Genomic DNA, 14,722 nt, shown 5'->3' with positions numbered 1-14,722 from the left:
TTGCTTTGTGAAGAAACCACAACTCTTCAATGCGATGAACATCCTTTTGGACAGTATTCCATCTCGTTTGCACTAAACTGCTTTGTTGTTGTTTCTGTGAAGAGCCCCATCTCCTCACAACTTACATGTTGTTTTGTTGTTGTTGTTTCTACTGTTTCTTTTGTGAAGAGCCCCATCTCGCTCTACAGATGGACACATCTTAGTATTCCATCTCCTTTTTACCTGCCTCGTTATGTTGTTGTTGCTGTTGTTGCTCTGCAATGAGCCCTGCCTCGTTCTACACGTTAATGGACGACCTCCTGGTATTCTATCTCCTTAATACTCACCTGCCGTTTTTGTTGTTGTTGATGTTGTTGTTGCTGCTGCTGCTGCTGCTGCTGTTGTTGTTGTTTTTGTGAAGAGCCCCGCCTCGCTCGACACTGTGATCGACAACCACTTAGTATTCCATCTCCCAATAACTTGCCTCGTTTTGTTGTTGTTGTTGTGTTGTGAAGAGCCCCACCTCGCTCTACACTGTGATGGACAACCTTTGATCAGGTTCCACCTCCGTTCCCCATATGCACTGAATGTCAGAGTGTATGACTGTTGGGTGTGCATAGGCCTGAAAGGGCACACATGAAATACTTGACAACTTGACATGACATTATCACTGGATTTTAATCCATCATTACCTTCGTATGAAAGCTTTGGAAGGTTCCATACATTGCCGGGAACGGGCATCTTTTATTGTTCCGTTATAGTAGTTTTTGTTTTATGTATATTCTCAATTGCTCTGTGGTACTGGGCTGTTGGCTTTTGCATCTATGAACAAACGTAAGCAATGTGTAGCTAATTGAAACAACACAATTATATACCATGATTATTCTTTTATCACTTCAACAAGAGAATCTTCATTTCAACTGGTTACATAGTTAGGTGGTTGTCTCTCCATTGTTATGGGCTATTCATGCCATTGAACCATTCATTTTTCATGGTCTGTGCATCTTTTGTTTTTAATTCGCTTGTAGTTGCACCATCATTTGTAACATAGCTACAATGCTTATGGAAGAAAGATAATACAGTGCACTCCCGTTATAACGAAATGCTCGGGACCGGCAGTTTTCTTTCGTTATAACAAAATTTCGTTATAACCGAACAATAAAGATATAAAACGAAAACAAGAAAGCCACACATATATCAAATTCTGTATGTTGAATACTTGTCATACACTGGAAAGCTACGTGAACAAGAAAACAAGTAGTTATTCATATACAATAACGCAAGTTCCCTTCGGAAACTGTGCGTGACACACCAAGCGAACACACAGTGATGTGACGCGTTTTCCCATGTAGAGACGCTATAAATGCTTGTTCTGCTACGTATTTTCGAAGGCGATCCTCATTTCGTTATAACGGAGCACATTTCTTTTGTGTTTCTTTGTCAGTGGCGCTCGGAAAAGACTTCGTTATAACGGAAATTTCGTTATAACCGTGTTCGTTATAAGCGAATTTTGTACCATAGACTTTAATGGCGATAATTTTGGGACCAGAAGTTTTACTTCGTTATAACGAAATTTCGTTATAACCGTGTTCGTTGTAACGGGAGTGCACTGTAATAGGAATATGTACAGATATACTTACCTCTGCACCAAAGTCCGAAAAGATAATATAAACTTCTCTGCATGAACATGATGAAAGACCTGGTTAGTGGTGACTAGCAAAATCTATGGACGCTATATAGTAATTACGCCTGTGGCGGACTAATGCAACTATAAAATGGAATTAAACATATTTAGAATGTCATTTTGTTCCCTTGTTGTCTATGTCATGCCAACCCTTTGTGTTTAAACATTGTTTCCACAAAATAAAATGATATCAATTCCGGCATCTGCAAGCAATATTTGCTATTTGTTTTTGTTCTTGGTATCTTTTTTAATCCACATTGATAGGCCTATACTACTCAATCAAGTTGGATTTCACTTTGCTCGCTCCTGGTTACTGCGATATCATGAGCCAAATGCATATCAAAGCAGGTTTTAATCATCCTAAAAGACGGAATGAAGAGAAGTTATGAGATCCAAATTCATGAAAATTCTTCCGTCGTGATGTTTTCATTGCAACTGATTGACAAATTGCCCTACATCGACGTAAATAAGCACTGAATTGATCAGTGTTTTAGTAGTAGCCATGATAAAAAATCATGGGCGTACATACTCGAGCAGGATTCGAACCTACGACCTCCTGATCGCCGGACAGGCGTCATCTCCACTAGACCACCGAGCTTTCGCCCGACAGCAAGTGTTGGTTCTAATCCTTATAGCATGCAGCGGGTACTGCTTTGTTATTCAAATTCATGAAAATTCTTCCGTCGTGATGTTTTCATTGCAACTGATTGACAAATTGCCCTACATCGACGTAAATAAGCACTGAATTGATCAGTGTTTTAGTAGTAGCCATGATAAAAAATCATGGGCGTACATACTCGAGCAGGATTCGAACCTACGACCTCCTGATCGCCGGACAGGCGTCATCTCCACTAGACCACCGAGCTTTCGCCCGACAGCAAGTGTTGGTTCTAATCCTTATAGCATGCAGCGGGTACTGCTTTGTATTTACGTCGATGTAGGGCAATTTGTCAATCAGTTGCAATGAAAACATCACGACGGAAGAATTTTCATGAATTTGAATAACAAAGCAGTACCCGCTGCATGCTATAAGGATTAGAACCAACACTTGCTGTCGGGCGAAAGCTCGGTGGTCTAGTGGAGATGACGCCTGTCCGGCGATTAGGAGGTCGTAGGTTCGAATCCTGCTCGAGTATGTACGCCCATGATTTTTTATCATGGCTACTACTAAAACACTGATCAATTCAGTGCTTATTTACGTCGATGTAGGGCAATTTGTCAATCAGTTGCAATGAAAACATCACGACGGAAGAATTTTCATGAATTTGAATAACAAAGCAGTACCCGCTGCATGCTATAAGGATTAGAACCAACACTTGCTGTCGGGCGAAAGCTCGGTGGTCTAGTGGAGATGACGCCTGTCCGGCGATCAGGAGGTCGTAGGTTCGAATCCTGCTCGAGTATGTACGCCCATGATTTTTTATCATGGCTACTACTAAAACACTGATCAATTCAGTGCTTATTTACGTCGATGTAGGGCAATTTGTCAATCAGTTGCAATGAAAACATCACGACGGAAGAATTTTCATGAATTTGAATAACAAAGCAGTACCCGCTGCATGCTATAAGGATTAGAACCAACACTTGCTGTCGGGCGAAAGCTCGGTGGTCTAGTGGAGATGACGCCTGTCCGGCGATCAGGAGGTCGTAGGTTCGAATCCTGCTCGAGTATGTACGCCCATGATTTTTTATCATGGCTACTACTAAAACACTGATCAATTCAGTGCTTATTTACGTCGATGTAGGGCAATTTGTCAATCAGTTGCAATGAAAACATCACGACGGAAGAATTTTCATGAATTTGAATAACAAAGCAGTACCCGCTGCATGCTATAAGGATTAGAACCAACACTTGCTGTCGGGCGAAAGCTCGGTGGTCTAGTGGAGATGACGCCTGTCCGGCGATCAGGAGGTCGTAGGTTCGAATCCTGCTCGAGTATGTACGCCCATGATTTTTTTTTATCATGGCTACTACTAAAACACTGATCAATTCAGTGCTTATTTACGTCGATGTAGGGCAATTTGTCAATCAGTTGCAATGAAAACATCACGACGGAAGAATTTTCATGAATTTGAATAACAAAGCAGTACCCGCTGCATGCTATAAGGATTAGAACCAACACTTGCTGTCGGGCGAAAGCTCGGTGGTCTAGTGGAGATGACGCCTGTCCGGCGATCAGGAGGTCGTAGGTTCGAATCCTGCTCGAGTATGTACGCCCATGATTTTTTTATCATGGCTACTACTAAAACACTGATCAATTCAGTGCTTATTTACGTCGATGTAGGGCAATTTGTCAATCAGTTGCAATGAAAACATCACGACGGAAGAATTTTCATGAATTTGAATAACAAAGCAGTACCCGCTGCATGCTATAAGGATTAGAACCAACACTTGCTGTCGGGCGAAAGCTCGGTGGTCTAGTGGAGATGACGCCTGTCCGGCGATCAGGAGGTCGTAGGTTCGAATCCTGCTCGAGTATGTACGCCCATGATTTTTTATCATGGCTACTACTAAAACACTGATCAATTCAGTGCTTATTTACGTCGATGTAGGGCAATTTGTCAATCAGTTGCAATGAAAACATCACGACGGAAGAATTTTCATGAATTTGAATAACAAAGCAGTACCCGCTGCATGCTATAAGGATTAGAACCAACACTTGCTGTCGGGCGAAAGCTCGGTGGTCTAGTGGAGATGACGCCTGTCCGGCGATCAGGAGGTCGTAGGTTCGAATCCTGCTCGAGTATGTACGCCCATGATTTTTTATCATGGCTACTACTAAAACACTGATCAATTCAGTGCTTATTTACGTCGATGTAGGGCAATTTGTCAATCAGTTGCAATGAAAACATCACGACGGAAGAATTTTCATGAATTTGAATAACAAAGCAGTACCCGCTGCATGCTATAAGGATTAGAACCAACACTTGCTGTCGGGCGAAAGCTCGCTGGTCTAGTGGAGATGACGCCTGTCCGGCGATCAGGAGGTCGTAGGTTCGAATCCTGCTCGAGTATGTACGCCCATGATTTTTTATCATGGCTACTACTAAAACACTGATCAATTCAGTGCTTATTTACGTCGATGTAGGGCAATTTGTCAATCAGTTGCAATGAAAACATCACGACGGAAGAATTTTCATGAATTTGAATAACAAAGCAGTACCCGCTGCATGCTATAAGGATTAGAACCAACACTTGCTGTCGGGCGAAAGCTCGGTGGTCTAGTGGAGATGACGCCTGTCCGGCGATCAGGAGGTCGTAGGTTCGAATCCTGCTCGAGTATGTACGCCCATGATTTTTTTTTATCATGGCTACTACTAAAACACTGATCAATTCAGTGCTTATTTACGTCGATGTAGGGCAATTTGTCAATCAGTTGCAATGAAAACATCACGACGGAAGAATTTTCATGAATTTGAATAACAAAGCAGTACCCGCTGCATGCTATAAGGATTAGAACCAACACTTGCTGTCGGGCGAAAGCTCGGTGGTCTAGTGGAGATGACGCCTGTCCGGCGATCAGGAGGTCGTAGGTTCGAATCCTGCTCGAGTATGTACGCCCATGATTTTTTTTTATCATGGCTACTACTAAAACACTGATCAATTCAGTGCTTATTTACGTCGATGTAGGGCAATTTGTCAATCAGTTGCAAAGTTATGAGATCTTTTCAGACTCTGGTGCCTCTCATCTATATCATCCTTTCCAGCTCGTGGACGACATCTCTCACAGCGGGCCGAGAAGCTCGGCAGACATTTCGGCAGAGCGCACCAATAGCGTCAATCTCCCGTCGCCTGCAGCTCGCCCCATCATGTTCATCAGGCGACCCACCTGATAGACATCGCTGAGGACGTTGGTCGCGTGGTCTTAAATGGCGACCTCAGGAGCGATATGCTGATATAACTCCCCTCGAAGGTATCGTGCCTTTTCCTCGGAGGAGAAATAGTAAGGGGAGGAAGACGGCTGACGGGAGACCATGCCTAGATCGATGACTCTGGCCCGCCCACGACCTGATCATAACACAGAATATAAAAGTCATGTATTTCTAACCTAAAATATGATAGAGTACATGGTGTATGACTATCACCTGTAGTTTGAAGATAATTCTGATAGATGAACGAACAACAGATGTACTTTACCTGTACGAACTGTAACTGTGAAGGTGCAGGGGGCAGTGTTTCCGCTGCCATCAACAAAAGTGTAGATCACATCGGTTGCTCCTGGAGAAAAACTATAACCAGAATTACTGGTACGTGACTGGATATTGGCCACACCAGAATTATCAGTAGCAGTTGGCTCGATCCATGTCACTACTATGGATGGTGTACCCAGCTCAATAGTTCTGGTTATATCGGCTGGACAAGTTGGTACTGGCGGTATTGTATCCTCTGAAAGAAGAAAAAATGAAATCTTATGATATCTCGCCTGTTTTATATCATGTTTGTCTGGAATGAACCCTTGTAACTCCTGTAGACAAAACATCAACATTTATCAGTGTTTACAAAGTACTTGCAACATAACCACACAATGCATGCAATGTCTTGGCAATGTGTGATGATGGCTTCACATAATAGGCAAAATAATAAAATGACAGGCTTGTCACAAATGTATTGAATGTTCACTTTCCTTGAACTAGGTATAATTGGATGAATGGCTATATTGTTTAAGGTGCAGGTATTTGGGGATTTGAGGATTTTTACTTGACTTTTGACCCTTTGATAAGTTTCTGCATTAAGTATAATTTTCAACGTATGGAGAAAAAGTGTAATTCGGCAAACTGCCTTCCTTCTAAACCACGTTGATGACCGGAAACGTTTTCGCAACAGAGTGAAGAGAATGATCGCGATTTCAAACTCTGCAAATTAAAAATTGCAAATTACTACTCCACTCGCGTACAACGGCTGAAAAGATCTAATCCAGCTGCTTGGTATCGACAGATTCGTATCATGACAGGAGGAAGGCGGGATGAACCTTTGATCTCAATTCCTGGACTGGATTCTGAAGATACCGGATTTGATCGCCAGTGCTATAAATGATCACTTCGTGTCTGTAACAGAATCGTTTGACCCACTGACTTCGGAGCATCTTCCTGCGTTCCTACCGGCGTGTGAACGGTGTCCTGATATCTATCCCTGGAATGTTCAGAAAGCACTTTCGAGAATTGAAAGAAACGTTGCTGGCGGCCCTGATAATATTTCCTCCCGGTTTTTACGTGAATTTTCTTACGAATTATCCACACCACTCGCACACATAATAAATCTATCAAGGGAGGTGTTGTGCCCAACGTTAATCGCGCAATTGTGATCCCCGTTCCGAAAACGACTCTACCGTCCCTCGAGAAACTCCGTCCAGTGTCCCTCACTGACCACATTGCCAAGGTTGCAGAAGGTTTCGTAGCGAAATGGGTGATGAGCGATATGGCACCCAATTTGGACCCCATGTAATTTGGCAACAGAAAGAACCTGTCAACTTCGCATTGCATCATCAATGTGCTGCACAACATCTATATTAATGCTGAGAAATCAAAATCGTCGTCTACCCTAGTGGTCACCGACTTCACAAAGGCCTTTGACCGGATCAGACCACACAACAGCAATAACGAAGCTCGTCCAGATGGGAGTCCGCCCGTGTATAATACCATGGATTGTAAGCTTTCTCTCAGGACGTCAGCAATGTGTGCGCTACAGAGGATCCGTGTCCGACTGGGCATCTCTCAATGCAGGTGTCCCCCGAGGATGACGTTTGGGCCCTATCATATTCCTTGCTATGATAAATGACGCAAAGCCTAGCTACCCATTCGGTCCTATAAGTATGTTGACGATAAGACGCTGGTGGAATGCCGCTCTGGCAATGACCAACCTGAGATGCAAGCGGCTGTCTCGTATCTGGCAAATTGGTCGGATGATAACATGATGAAATTAAACCCTTAATGCAAGACAATGGAAATCAACTTCATGAGAAACATGCCACCATTGTCTCCCGTATTACTATATAGGAGATCATCAGCTCGAGTCTGTTAAAACCATCAAACTCCTCGGAATTCTCATCCAAAGCGATCTCAAACATTTCATATGAACGCAACTTCATATTCGAACTAGCTACAGCTGAGGCCTCGAAACTCAAACCGGTCGGCTTGCCGGAATGGGTGCCACTACGCGAAGATGGTGAGACAAACGATAGAGTGAAAATACGCCGCAGAGGTAAGAAGGGAGGAATAAGACAAAAGGTACGTCTACGAAAGTTCAAACCTGCTCTGCCTACTATAACAATGAGTAACGTTCCTTCAATTGGAAACAAGATTGACGAAATTCGTGGAAAAGTGAGATATGACAATGAATTCAGAAATTCTGGAATTTTATGCTTTACGGAAACTTGGTTAAACCCAGATACACCTAGTGAGGCGTTTGATATTCACGGTTTCGACATGATTCGAAGTAACAGAGATTTTGCAGAAACGAACAAAACTAGAGGAGGGGGACTTGCAATATATGTGAATGAGAAATGGTGTCGCAATTACAAAGTACATAACGAGATTTGTCACCAAAATTTGGAACTTCTCTGTGTTTCGTTCCGACCATTTTATCTGCCAAGAAAATTCAACAAAGTGGACATATTTCTTGTTTACATACCACCCGACGCTAACGCGGATGCAGCTGTTCGAGATATCATGGATACCGTGAATGCCATGGAAACGGCGTCACCTGATTCACCGAAGATTATACTTGGTGATTTCAACCATTGCTCATTAGAGGACGCACTACCCAACTATGTGCAGTGTGTGCAGATTCCAACTCGCGGACATCGGGTTCTTGACAAATGCTACTGCTCAGTGAAAGATCCTTATAAAGTAAACATCCGTTCCCCCATTGAATTGGCAACTCAGACCATTCCACCGTTCATTTGATGTCTAAGTATAAAAGTAAATTGAAATCAGATAAAGTAACCACAAAACAAGTTAAAGTATGGAATGAGCAGTCTATGGAAATGCTACAAACCTGTTTTGAGTTGTCTGACTGGGATATGCTTATAGGAAGTGCTGATGATCTAGAGGAAGCAGCTGATATTGTCAGCAGTTACGTTCTCTTTTGTGAAGAGCTTCATGTCTCCAACAAGACGGTCAAATGTTATCCCAATAATGATAAACCATGGGTGACGAAAGAACTGAAGGCGCTGTTTCATGCAAAGAAAATCGCATTTCAAAACAGAGATTTCGATAAAGCGAAAGAAATAAGCAAACAAGTGACGAAAGAAATCGCAAGTTCGAAAATGAAATACAAAGTGAAACTTCAAAAGTATTTTCGATCAAATAACATGAGGGAAGCATGGAAATGTTTACATACATTAACAGGATCTAAGCAGAAGAAGAAACAGGCTTCTGCATTTGTGTCAAACAGTGCCCTTATTACAGCGAATGAACTTAACAAATTCTATGCTCGTTTCGACACCGTGGATTTCTCTGCCGAAGTCACATCGATGTGTTCAGAGCTACGAGAGCTTAGCGTCACACCCCCTCGCATTGACCAGCAAACAGTTGCGACTCTTTTCAAACGGGTTAAAGTGAACAAAGCAATGGGCCCGGATAAGATACATGCTAAAATATTAAAATGCTGCGCCCAACAGCTTGCAACTCCCTACTGTGAACTTTTCCAAATGTCATTGAACGAAGGTATGTCTCCGGCCAGCTGGAAATCAGCGATCGTGATTCCGGTGCCGAAAACAAATCGCACTTCACAACTTAACGACTACAGACCAGTGGCACTTACCTCGATCGTCATGAAATGCTTCGAGAGACTGATAATGCAGTTCCTTTATCCATCAGTGTCCCATCTTCTTGATAAACTTCAATTTGCATATCAACCTAAAAAGTCTGTGAATGACGCTGTTCTCACACTCGTACACGAGCTCGCTCAGCACACCGATAAACCACGACGCTATGCACGTGCCTTATTTGTAGACTTTTCCTCAGCGTTCAATACTATGCAGACTCACATTCTTCTTCAGAAGCTGCGTCACATGAATGTACCATCTTATCTGATCCTATGGATAAAAGATTTCTTATGTAATCGGTCTCAAACTGTGAAAGTTCAAAATTGTTTTTCAGACCCTGTCGTCTTGAACACAGGTGCTCCACAAGGTTGCGTTTATTCTGTACACGAACGATTGTAAATCAGCAAGGGAAAATGTATTCATTTTGAAATATGCAGATGACACTGTCATTTTAGGACTTATTGATGAGGATGAATCTAGCTACCGGGCCGAGGTTGAACGTTTTACCTCTTGGTGTGACAAGAACTGTCTGCAGTTAAATCTCACCAAAACTAAGGAGATTGTGTTTGATTTTCGGAAAATGCCCCCACAGCCAAAATTTATAAATATTGGTGGTACAGATATTGAGATAGTCAAGAGTTACAAATACCTAGGGACAACAGTGGACAGTAAACTTTCTTGGACTGAAGAGTGTAGATCTGTTATCTCAAAAGCCCAGACTTGTATGTACTTTCTGAGAAAACTGAGATCACTACACATTGATAGAACTATTCTCAATCTTTTCTACAAATCAGTGGTTGAAAGTATTGTTTTGTTTAACTGTGTCATCTGGTTCGGGGTCTGCAGGAAACAAGACTTCAAGAGAATGGAAGCTATAGTGAGACAGGCTAGCAAAATCACTGGGGAAAGTTACGACCTTACAAAGGAATGTACAGATCGGATCGCCAATATGGCAGATGGTATTATGTTAAACGAGAATCACCAGCTACATGATTGTTTTGAATTCCTACGATCAGGCAGAAGACTACGGTCTCTGAAATGTCGTACAAATCGATATGCAGACTCCTTTGTTCCATACGCAATCAGGATGTGTAATAACAACCGCTGATTTTTCCATAAAGTGAAGGGAGAGCTGTAGCTGGTTTGGTGTATGACGGCAGGGGGGGGGGGGGTTGTGCATTATCAAAAACACACAAGAATTTTATGGTTTGCAATTATTTGAATAGAATAACTTTTAAGTAAATTAAGATTATGAAATTTGTGTGTGTGTGTGTGTGTGTGTGTATGTTAATGTGCAATAGTTGTCTGATTGTGCACATCGGGCGTGTCAGGGATTCAGTGAAACGAAGCAGATCTTAGCTGTGTGTATGGGGGGGGGGTGTAAGGAATGACTTATGTGCAATATGTGTTATAATTTATGGATTATGATATTTGGGGTGGTCTGTATAAAGTAAGGTGTTTTAGAATTTGTGGTTATACAACTTTTTGCGGCAATTGATTTTTCCACAGTTTTCTGTGTATGTGCACATATATTTTTATTTTTCCCCTCTGCACGTTAAACACATGATGCTATTTTATGTTGTGATGCATGTTTGGTTCCCTGTATTTTTTTGAGTATTCATTTGATGTCTTATATGGAATGTAATATTTTTTGCTATTTATCTGTTGTCAATATGTGTTTATGAATGTGTGACAAAATCAAATTTCCATGCCATGTTTTATACATAATTTGGACAATAAAGAAATGAAATGAAATGAAATGAAATGAAATGGGAGTCCCATATTAATGACATGTTGAAGCGTGCCAGTAGGAAGCTCCATATGCTCCGTGTCCTAAAGCGCCATTGTTTACCATCCCGCGATATATGTTGACCATCTATGAAGGATACATTCGCCCAGTACTTGAATATGGAACCCCGGTGTGGCATTGCGGTATTACGCAAAAGTGGCGTGAAAACATCGAAAAGATACAAAAAAGAGCCCTCCACATCATCTTCGGTTGTCAGTACAGTACTTACTGTGATATGCTCGCCCAGTAAGGCATGATCAACCTGCAGGAAAGGAGAAAGATGTTGTGTTTGAACTTCATACTAAAAATTCTGAACAATACTGATCAATTCAAGAGCTATCTACCTCAGAAACCAAGTAATTAAAGACTTTTGAGACACTCTCAAAAAATACCTGACTTTTTCTGTAGAACAAACAGAATGAAGAATAGCCCCCTTCCTTTTTTAATACGTTTCTATAATACTGAATAGAATATGTGAATTATGTAATGTCACTCTCACTCCAGCTCCAGCTCCCCCTCCCCCCTTTTTTATGGGCAGATGTGCTACATTTCGTTCTGTATCTGGTTTTTCAGCTTTTTGCACTCATCAGCCCATTTGCAACATGGATGCAATTCATTGCCGTTTCCTGCAAATTCAGCAAAGGAATCGTTGAATTGGCCTCCTTTGATTAATATCATTCATGCAGAGGACTTTCATTCAGTTATTTCAGTGTCCTGACTTTATTCGGCCTCTACAGAGAAGAAACCCCACACCACTTTGCACACTGAAAAACAAACGTTGAACATAAAAAAATTGAAAGAAAACAAATCAAACTGGGCTAATGCCTATTAGAAAATATCGGACGCCATACAAAATGTCGAATATGTGAATATATTACCTGTTTTTTTATTCGAATGTACCGCTCGTAGAGGAAATTCGCAAAAATGAGTTACCAACTATTTTTTTTTGTTTCCATATGTGATAACCTGTTTGATTATTGGCCCTTCATTCATTCATTCATTCATTCATTTCTGATTCTATCTCAATTTTTTTGTTTCACCTACCAGAATTTCTTAGTCTTAATTTAATTGTGATTTCAATTTGATTGCCATATCATGTTCCTCTGTCCTGTGTTATGTGAAAAATGAAATTTTGTATTTTGAACAACTTTATTGATATGAATCTAGTGTTTTGTATAATAGTATATTTTTGATGGCTGTAATATCTGAATATTGATTGAGGTTTTGTAATAGAGAGTTAATGGTAGTTCAATTGTTATGATGAAAAATATGTGTGATTATGATAATGATAATTTCAGGGAATAAGAAGAGGTTGAAGGAGGGAAAGTGAAGAAGAGGATGGTAAAGTTTATGAGGAGGGGAAAGAGAAGATGGAGAAAAAGAAGATTAGTACATGAAAAGAAAGTGGATTTTAAAGGTTTGTAAGGTTATTTGTATAAACAATAGAGATTATTTATGAAAACAAGAACAAAGGTGTGAATAATTGTTATTGTATTATTTGTTTTTGTTGTGTTAATGGTAAAGGCTAACTCTATTGTGCAGTAGCTAATATTTTTTATGTATGTTTGTATATTTGAATGTATTCATGATGATCCTTGTAAGATGTCCGCAATTCAGCCTCCTTGCTGCAAGAGATGTTATTCAATAAATACCTTTCAATCAATCATTTTTCAGCAATTGACCCAAAATTTGGCATGTGTAACCGCTATCAAATGAAGATGTGCAAGACACCTTTTTGTTAGCATTGCATAATGCGTTGCCATGGCAACGACCAAAAAAAAAATTTACAAAATGTTATGGATTGAACTACTCTCTCAGTTTTACAGCAATTCAGTTGAAGTTTTCGATATATGATAAATGCAATGTGTAATTGTGCAGGATGCCTTTTTTGTTTGTTTGTGAATAAATTTGTTGCCATAGCAACAGCAGTTTTTTTTTATTTCGATCATACAAAATATGTGGATTGACCTAACTCCCTGAGTTTTTTAGTATTTGACCTGAATTTTGGCACATGTGACCACTACGTAGATGTGCAGAACACATCTTCTGTCGATTTTGAACAATGCGTTGCCATGGTAACTGCATTTTTTTACCGAAAAGAATACAAAAATATCGTGGATTCAGCTAACTCCCTCAGTCTTTGAGCATATGGCTTGGAATTTGGCACATGTGACCGATATGGTACGTATAATAAAAAAAAAAAATGGGCAAACGTAACCTTTTGTCATTGTTTAATAATGCGTTGTCATGATAACACATATTTTGAATGAAAATCACACAAAATACTGTTAACTCCCTCAGTTTCTTAGCATTTGGCTTGAAATTTGGCACTTGTGACCGCTAATGTATGCTGATCCGATGTGCAAACTTAATCTATCGTCATTATTAAACAATGTGTTGCCATGGTAGCAGCATTTTTATGTTATGACATTAGAGGTCGTTATGACATTTTGTGGTCGACGTGTTATGACAAAAGGGTTTGTTTTGACATTAGTGGTCGATATTGACATTAGTGGGCTCTGCAGGGAGTCGCTCATCGCACAAAGTCATTATACTGCAGTACGCACATCTTCAGTCACGGTGACTGGCCACCAAGTATTATTCTGCCAATCCTTTTTTCAGGGTCCAATGTCTCTTTCTAATAATAGTTTCCGCACTGATGAGAATAGGAGATACTATGTCAATGTTACCCCAGTAATTCGTTAATAATTAATTGCCCTCATCTGCAAAGACAGGATCCGCTTCACATTATAAAATGCAAGTGAGGTATCGGCCTACAGAAAAGTTTAAGTACAATGCTGCGGAAACCAGATATCAATGAACTCCTGTTCATTAATACTGTATTCCGTGTCAAGTTGCCGAGGATCATAAGTATTCCAAGTGGGGAGTGTACCGACGGAGTCCACCAGAAAACAGAATAGTCGTGATTGGTGACACCGAAGGGTAAGCTGGATGAAGTAAAAAAGGGGATTTGAAATAGCGATATTTTATTCCTGATGGATTATATAGTTACATATACATTACGGCTCTCTGACTATAATTTCGTTCCCGAATCATTGTCCCGGATGATTAATGAGGAACCTTTCTTTCGATCCCTATTCCTATTGGTATAGCATAATAACCAGCGACTACTTCGTTGTCCACTGTATCGTTGTTTTTGTCTATTGTTCTTGAAGATGTTAAACCCTTCATTTGTAATAAAGGGTTCCTATGAACCGTTTCTCTACGCTTATAGATTACACAATCTGTTGAATGGTCCCACAGGACTTTGGCTCCTTGTCAATTCCTTTTCTTTTCTTTTTTGTTAATTTAATGCAACCATGACGTGCTATTGCATTTATCTTTACATCATGGTCACTTGTCACTAACAGTTTTGTACGTCCAAAAGCCAGCAGCAATTACGTAGAGACACTGGAGGAAACCAGTTATTACATGTTAAGCTTTAATTTTTGTATTCTTTTGATAACACCACGATGAGATATCGTTATGGGAAAATGTTTTGTT

At 40.6% G+C, this 14,722-nt stretch overlaps 8 non-coding genes across 8 annotated transcripts; all 8 read left to right on the top strand.

Moving 5' to 3' along the window:
- Positions 1 to 2,994: 2,994 nt before the first annotated feature.
- On the top strand, positions 2,995 to 3,067 carry Trnaa-ggc (transfer RNA alanine (anticodon GGC)). The gene has a single exon. It is a non-coding gene; the product is annotated as a tRNA-Ala (tRNA).
- A 195-nt stretch (positions 3,068 to 3,262) lies between these two features.
- On the top strand, positions 3,263 to 3,335 carry Trnaa-ggc (transfer RNA alanine (anticodon GGC)). The gene has a single exon. It is a non-coding gene; the product is annotated as a tRNA-Ala (tRNA).
- A 195-nt stretch (positions 3,336 to 3,530) lies between these two features.
- Trnaa-ggc (transfer RNA alanine (anticodon GGC)) lies at positions 3,531 to 3,603 on the top strand. Its single transcript has one exon. It is a non-coding gene; the product is annotated as a tRNA-Ala (tRNA).
- A 198-nt stretch (positions 3,604 to 3,801) lies between these two features.
- Positions 3,802 to 3,874, top strand: Trnaa-ggc (transfer RNA alanine (anticodon GGC)). Its single transcript has one exon. It is a non-coding gene; the product is annotated as a tRNA-Ala (tRNA).
- A 196-nt stretch (positions 3,875 to 4,070) lies between these two features.
- On the top strand, positions 4,071 to 4,143 carry Trnaa-ggc (transfer RNA alanine (anticodon GGC)). Its single transcript has one exon. It is a non-coding gene; the product is annotated as a tRNA-Ala (tRNA).
- Positions 4,144 to 4,338: 195 nt separating this feature from the next.
- On the top strand, positions 4,339 to 4,411 carry Trnaa-ggc (transfer RNA alanine (anticodon GGC)). The gene has a single exon. It is a non-coding gene; the product is annotated as a tRNA-Ala (tRNA).
- Positions 4,412 to 4,874: 463 nt separating this feature from the next.
- Trnaa-ggc (transfer RNA alanine (anticodon GGC)) lies at positions 4,875 to 4,947 on the top strand. Its single transcript has one exon. It is a non-coding gene; the product is annotated as a tRNA-Ala (tRNA).
- Positions 4,948 to 5,145: 198 nt separating this feature from the next.
- Trnaa-ggc (transfer RNA alanine (anticodon GGC)) lies at positions 5,146 to 5,218 on the top strand. The gene has a single exon. It is a non-coding gene; the product is annotated as a tRNA-Ala (tRNA).
- Positions 5,219 to 14,722: the final 9,504 nt, after the last annotated feature.

The sequence above is a fragment of the Diadema setosum genome, chromosome 9, assembly GCF_964275005.1.
Source record: "Diadema setosum chromosome 9, eeDiaSeto1, whole genome shotgun sequence".
NCBI classification, from domain to species: Eukaryota; Metazoa; Echinodermata; class Echinoidea; order Diadematoida; family Diadematidae; genus Diadema; species Diadema setosum.
This window is presented reverse-complemented; position numbering and strand designations above follow the sequence as displayed.